The sequence below is a fragment of the Miniopterus schreibersii genome, assembly GCF_964146895.1.
Source record: "Miniopterus schreibersii genome assembly, chromosome: 10".
Lineage (NCBI taxonomy): Eukaryota > Metazoa > Chordata > Mammalia > Chiroptera > Miniopteridae > Miniopterus > Miniopterus schreibersii.
Window position 1 is genome coordinate 10053577 of NC_138110.1, and position 6891 is coordinate 10060467.

At 51.9% G+C, this 6891-nt stretch overlaps 1 long non-coding RNA gene across 1 annotated transcript; it reads right to left on the reverse strand.

Annotated features, from left to right (window-relative positions):
* Positions 1-523: 523 nt before the first annotated feature.
* On the reverse strand, positions 524-4196 carry LOC308563127. The gene is made up of 3 exons (XR_013999745.1): positions 4108-4196; positions 3237-3304; positions 524-620 (listed from the first exon to the last, which is right to left on the reverse strand). It is a non-coding gene; the product is annotated as an uncharacterized lncRNA (long non-coding RNA).
* Between the last annotated feature and the right edge of the window lie 2695 nt (positions 4197-6891).

A 6891-nucleotide genomic window follows, 5' to 3' on the forward strand; every position in this document is an offset into this window, starting at 1 on the left:
AGACCAGGCACAGGCAGCCACGGTCCACACTCGCACCACAGGGTGTGCTGGGCCCACCTGAAAAGGAGTGAAAATTAAGGGAGTTATCAGCTGTGAAAGTTTATGTACATTTTTGGGAGAGACACCCTCTAGATCACCCTCAAAATACCTGCATTTCACAAGTGTGTACAAACATATGTAATATAAGAAATGCGGTTACTATCCCAAGGAGTTATTCAGAAATAAGAAGTCAAGATCTCACCCACGATGGGGACACTGGGGACCTACACCCACTCCCAAATCAGGCGTGTACCTCATCTCGGACACACTCCCCTCAACACACTATGTACACTTGCTGGGGTCTGCCCAGAGACAGGCTCTGGGGAGGCTGGGTCCGCCTCAGCGGGTCTGGGTGGGGCCTCGGCCTCAGCAGGTCTCAAGGTGGGCTCACACAGGCCCTGGCTTCAGCAGCTTCCCCTCGGAGGTGCTGACAGCCATCTTCATGGTGGAGCCGCAGAGCTGGTGGGCATCCCGGCCCCTTCTCTCCTGGTAGGGGGTCTTGGCTAAACTCTAATGGTTGGAAGATTATTGGCCTTCCTCAAGAGGTCACTGAGCAGGTCATCCTGGCAGCTGGGAATGTCCTACAGAGAAGAGAGCAAGAAGTGAAAGGCCCAAATGAGGGCCACGAGGGTCCTTAAACAGCCCTCTTTCACCCAGGATGTCTCCGATGCAGGCCACTTGGCCAGAACGGAAGTTTCCCGCTCCTGTTGGGCCTTTCACAGCCTAGCTGGGCCCCACCACACACAAAGCCCTTGGTTGAGATGCTGAGGCCGGGGCCACACATGGGTCAGGGAGAAAAGCCATGTGTCACTCCAGCAGCCCCTCAACTTCACCAGCAGAAAAACAGACCTAGAGAGGGAAGCCGTTTCCAAAAACACATCCACTGGATGGGAGGGTCGGGGCTGGGAGCCTGGACACAGCCAACGGTTTCCAACTGCTCCTCATTCCGACCAAGCTCAGTGGGAGGCAGAGAGCTGTTGGGCACATTGTCCTCTCTTCCTTCTCAGGCCACCAGCTCAGACACCTGGTGAGGGCTTCATCTTAGGCCACAAGAAACAGAAAGGACGCCAGCAGCTCCTAAATGCCAGAGTGGCCTCACTCGAAACCCTCACTGCCACTTACACCTTTCTCTTGATCTGACAAGGGGGATGTAGGAACGGAGCCACCAAGGGTAACTCTGGACTGTGCAGGGGACGGCCACCCTACAATTGTTCCCTTTAAGCTGCTATCCCGGCTGAGCAGCTGTATGTGGGCCAGGCTTCCAGTGTCCAGGGAACCAGTGTCCTTTCCCACCAGGTTAGCAGCATTCCAAGGCCCCCAGACCAAAGTCTGACCCTGCTCCGTTACCTGCAGCCCTCTGCCAGCACCTCACAGCCTGGAGGAGCCGAGTGGAGGTGTCCCCTGAGGTGGATGGACACCATGAGGAGAAGAAAGGAAGGAGTGCATGCGGAGGAGGCAGGGGTCACCAGCAAGTGGAGTCAGACCCCAGGCAGCTAGACATGTCAGGGAAAGTCAGTCTGTGGGACAGCTCAGCAGCCCAGGAACCACCTGCACGTGCGAACAACTCCTGACCCAGGAAGACATCGGGACCCACAATTGACACACACACAGTCTGCCCTAAACGGGGAAAAAAAAACAACCTTCTCTGTGACGAGTGTGGGGGAAACATCCTCCCGGCTGCCCTGTACCTGCATGAGTGTCCACCACAGCCCTCGGGTCTGAGGGTGAGAGCGGCTACAGGGAGGGGGCACTGCCTTGGCCGAGAGCAGGCTGCCCCTTCCAGGCCTGCAGACCTCCCCTCCTGGCCCATTCTTCCAGCACGTTCAGTATCAGGTCCCTGTCCCCGGGATCATCAGTGTCTATCTAGCTGCATACTAACAACTGCGGGACAGGGACTAGTTTCCACGGTCCCTGCTCATAGCTGGTGAGCAGCTGAGCTGCACTGAGAACCGGGGACAAACTGGGAGATGCTCTGCTTCCCGCCCCGCCAAGCAGTCTGCTCCGGATTGACCGGGTCCACAGGGAACCCAGGTCCCAAGTGCTGGCGCGGGCCACAAACAGCAGCAGCTGGAAAACACCAGTTAGCAAGGGCATGTGGGGTGAGCCACAAATACTTGGTTTTCCTGAAGGCACAAAAGCAGAACGAGTCCCCTCTTTGAGAAGGGGAAACTTGAACTTAAAAGCCACCTCTGCCTTTGAAAAGGATGTGTCCCTAACAGGCAACTGCAATACAAATCAACGGCCTCCACACCACCCCTGTATCCTGGAGCCCTCGCTGCACACTCCTCGCCTCCTCCTCGGGAAGAGAAGCTCGAGGAGCCAGAGCCCTCAGGAAGGAAACCCTCTCGTCCGAGGGTGAGCCTAAGTCGGGCTGCGAGTGAAACTTCCGAGAGCGGTGGCCGACCCCTCCTGTCGTCATCCTCCCCCAGGGCGAGGAGAGAGGGCTCCGAGGGTCCAGCTGTGTCACCCCAGCCCTGTCTCCACCCGTCAGCTGGAAGCGTCTATGTGTGCGAATCAGTGCCAGCACCATTCAATATTTTACGCAGCGGAGAGGGCAGGAGACGACCCTCACTCCTACACTTACTGCTGATCAGTTCAGAGACTGGGTCCCATTTGAACTCTCTCAGTCTTTGTTTTAATTAAAAATTGAGTTTCCCACCATTCTAGGATCTTGTGTTTCAGAAATTACAAAAACCCAGACAACTTTTAATTTTTGAGAGGGGTGGCATAATTCACTGTTTCCCTTCTGCAGACATTTGTAATAGGCCTAAATCAGATGCAAGTGTTTCTAACAATTTCTGAGATGAAATTTACATCTTGGAGCTGCTCTGGGCAACTAACCTCCAAGTGAGGACAGCGAGACCTTCCTGCAGTCAGTGCTCTCTGCATGGGTCGCCAGGCCTTCCTTCAAGCAAGGACAGCCAGAGCCTCCAGAAGGAGGGCACTCCATAGGTAGTGACTTCCCCATCACTGGAGGTACGTAAGCAGAAGCTGCATGTTTAGGCCCCTCGGAGGGCTGGGAAGGAGTGTGGAGGAACTGTGGGTGGGTCCCCCGTTCCCACTCTAGCATTACAACTCTACTTGTACCCATTGTGTCAGTGGAACTTCCACATAGGAATTAACAGGAAGGACAAGTCCTGTGAATGAAAACAGGCATGAGAACCGAGGCTGAAGGGCACAGCACACCCCCCACTCACCATGCTGCCTGCAGTTGGTGAAGTCGAGCTCCAGGAAGCGCTCACAAAGCTGTCATCTGAAGTCTAGCCTATGGTGAAAATAAGGCTGTGAGACAGGGGACCGGGGATACCCATGGCGAAACAGGCCTTTTGCCAAACGGCCACCTCTGACTCGGCCCAGCGCCTGAGTGGTGGTGGGGTCCAGCACCTGGAGGAGGGAGGGACGTGTGGACCGTCCCTTAGGACCTGCCTGTGCTCTCCATCCCCCCATTTCTCCTGCTGGGACAGCCTCAGTCTCCAGACTTCTATTTGACTTAACTTTAAACCAGGCTTCTGCCTGTGCAATGACTGGGACTCCAAACGGAGGCAGAGTCCAACCTGAGGGTAATGCACCAAAAGCAGAGGTGCTCCCCGGGGCCTTGTTCTCTCAGGGGCCGGAGGAAGGACAAGGAAAGAATCCAGCACCTGGGAGAGGAAGCTGACTCCCTAGAGACTGAGCCCTGCACCAGCAGCTCCTACCAGGAACAGTGCACAACCCCTGGGCCACCAGTCACTACTCTTTCCCCGAGAAGGGCTACAATTCCCTGGGCCTCAAACGTCCTAGTTTCTCTCTGACAGCAGCCCCAGATCCCTTTCAAAATGACACTAGGGCCTTCCCTTAAGCTGCTCAGGACCGGCCTCTAGACAGTGACGTCATCTGTCCAAAAACAGTTGCAGGCAGAGCTGAGTCGGAACCTGTGTCTGTGTGATGCCAGGGCCTTTCCACAGCTGAGCCTATCTGCTGACCACACCTTAGTTTCAGAGGCCCCTCCTGCTTCCAAGAGTAGGGGTCCCCAAGGACCCTGGGCTCCAGACGCTCATCCCTTCGGGTTTGGACGGACCCATCACTCACTTGGGGTGAGGCCTGGTGCCAGGAGATAGGGTGTAGTGATGGCTGTAGACAAACAGGTCTGGAAGCCCAGCTCTGATGACCAGGGCTTCATGGCTGGGCAGTGGCCGCCTCCATGTGGTCAAGGCTGCCTCCACGCAGGATCCTCGCTTTGGTATTTGGTCCCGAGGGCCTGCGGCAGAGAAGGACGGTGAGAAATGGAGCTGCAGGATACCATGCCATGGCGAGGCTGTCACACTGAGGCCTAGAAGCATGGGCAGCAAGGCACGCGCACCACAGGAACAAAAGCTGAGCTCGCGTCTCGCAGGCTGTGCTCTGCAAAGGAGCTGTGTGGACATCAGCTCTGGAGATTTGCGTCCCTCCCACCACAGACACGATCCGTGAGGCTTCTCATGCTAAAGTGACTACATTGTTCTGGGACAGAACTACCACAACACTGCCTGGGTTTGCATTTTCTACTTGATTGTTAACATACCTAAGGAGGCAGACGTGTGTGCATGGAGCATGCCCCCTTCAGGCTCCTACACACACGTGTGCACATCCAACACTCCTTCTGGCTGGTTCTACCTTCCCAGGAGGGAGATGGGAGATCCCAGCCTTCACTACCCACCTGCAGCCAAGTCGCCCTCCTACCTTTTCCTGGGGGCCTGCTGTGGGTGTACTGTTCCTTTACCAGTGGGAGCACGATCGGATGGCCTCCAGGGGATCCAGTGTACTGGACGACACCTGTCATTTTCTGGACCCCCCTTTGTTTTAAAAAAGTTGAGTATGGCTTTGGCTGTGTCATGACTCCTCCCAATGGAACAAAGGTCTGAACTGTCGTGCAGACATATTAAGCAGGGATAAAGAATTCCTGTTTAATAACACACATCCATATGTCTATGTATGAAACTTTTATAGGCACTTTGGTGCCAAATACTTTTACAGAATTATTTTAGGGGAAGCTCTTCAATTTTACACTTACTCTTCCATTAGCGAGGGTTAAGAAACAAAAGCATTCCTCTGATTTACCATTGTTTAAATGTCTTTATTGATTTCAGAAAGGAAGGGAGAGGGAGAGATAGAAAAATCAATGATGACAGAGACTCACCCTTGGGCTGCCTCCTGCAAGCCTGCTACTCGGGATTGAGCCTCAAACCCGGGGATGTGCCCTGACCATGTATCCAGCCATGACCTCCAGGTTGCCGTAGCGATGCTCAACCACTGAGCAACACTGCCTGGGCCTACTTACCGCTTTTTAATGTAAGAATACTATTCTAACAACGTTATAGAAGTGGTAGAAGTACCCCACTCTGTTAGCTCAAAGCTAAGCCCAGAAACAATGAATGTAATAAATGTACTTAAACACTGTGATCATAATTGTATTAAAACTACTTAATTAGCCCTGGCTGGTGTGGTTCAGCAGTTTGAGCATCGGCCCATGCAATGAAGGGTCTCAGGTTCAATTTCTGGTCAAGGGCACGTACCTGAGTTGGGGATCCCTCCCTACCCCCAGTTGGGGCTCGTGTGGGAGGCAATAAGTCCATGTATGTCTCCCACATCCATGTTGCTCTCTCTCTCTCTGTCTCTCCCACTCCCTCCTTCCCTGCCACTCTCTTTGAAAAGTAATGGAAAACATATCCTTGGGTGAGAATTAACAAAAAAACAAAACAAAATTTAAAAACAAAATCAAAATATCTACTTTATTATAATGTGTACATACATTTAAATAAAAATAAAATGTGGTATATCTATAATTCATTTATTTCTTAAGTATCATGTAAACTTAGATTACTATCCACCTAGAACCTGAAAGTAGCAATTCAATTATGTGTAGACCTGCAAAAAATTGCTCTTTGCTGGCAGAGCGTTATTGCATAGATAATAAAAATCATATAACAAATGTCATAATTTCTCTGCTTCCTCATTTCCATACTAAATGCTAATTTTGCATCAAACTACTGAAATAATGAAAGTTAAATAAAATTTACTTCATACCAATTGGTGTATAAAAAGTGAATAATTTGAACATGGTTGGACATGTTTAGACACAAAAAATAAGTGTATCATAAAGCATTAATCTGTTCACTGAATTATTTAAAAAGAAATGCTACAAAATTACTTTTGAAAAAACCACCAAACTGGTCACCAGGCCTGGCTGAGCGGTTGAGCATCAAACCCATGACCCAGGGGACTGGGGTTTGATACCCAGTCAGGGCACAGGGCTGGGTTGCAGGCTCGATCCCCAGCAGGGGGCGTTCAGGAGGCAGCCCATCAGTGACTCTCATCATTGATGTTTCTCTCTCTCTCTCCATCTCCCTACCTCTCTGAAATTTAAAGACAAAATTAAAAATTAAAACACAAAAAAACCCCAAACTTCATAAAACTGGAGTTTAATGGACAAAGCATCCAGAGGGCTCCTTGCTCTGGCAGAAGTCTCAGGGGATGCCATCAGCTGAAGCACCATAACGACTTCCCTGGAACAAGTCATTTCTGGCCTCCTTCATGCCATTAGTGAAGGTTTAAGTGAGAAGTGCACCAATAGCCTCATACCTCCAAGTCCAGTACATTCCTGACATGCTGTAGGTGCTTGGGGTCTATGGCTTTTGCTACAACTCTGTGATATTCTGTCGGAGCCAAACCATGTGGTTATAGAGGATCCTGGTGTGGCACAGGAGGACTGGGCGGGGGGCTGGGAAAGCCCTGTAACAGCGCCGAGTTGTGGCAACACAAGGAACGAGGAACAGTGCCCACGGCTCCATCACACTGCAGGGAAGAGTGGGACTCGGCTCTGTGGGAGGGTGAGCG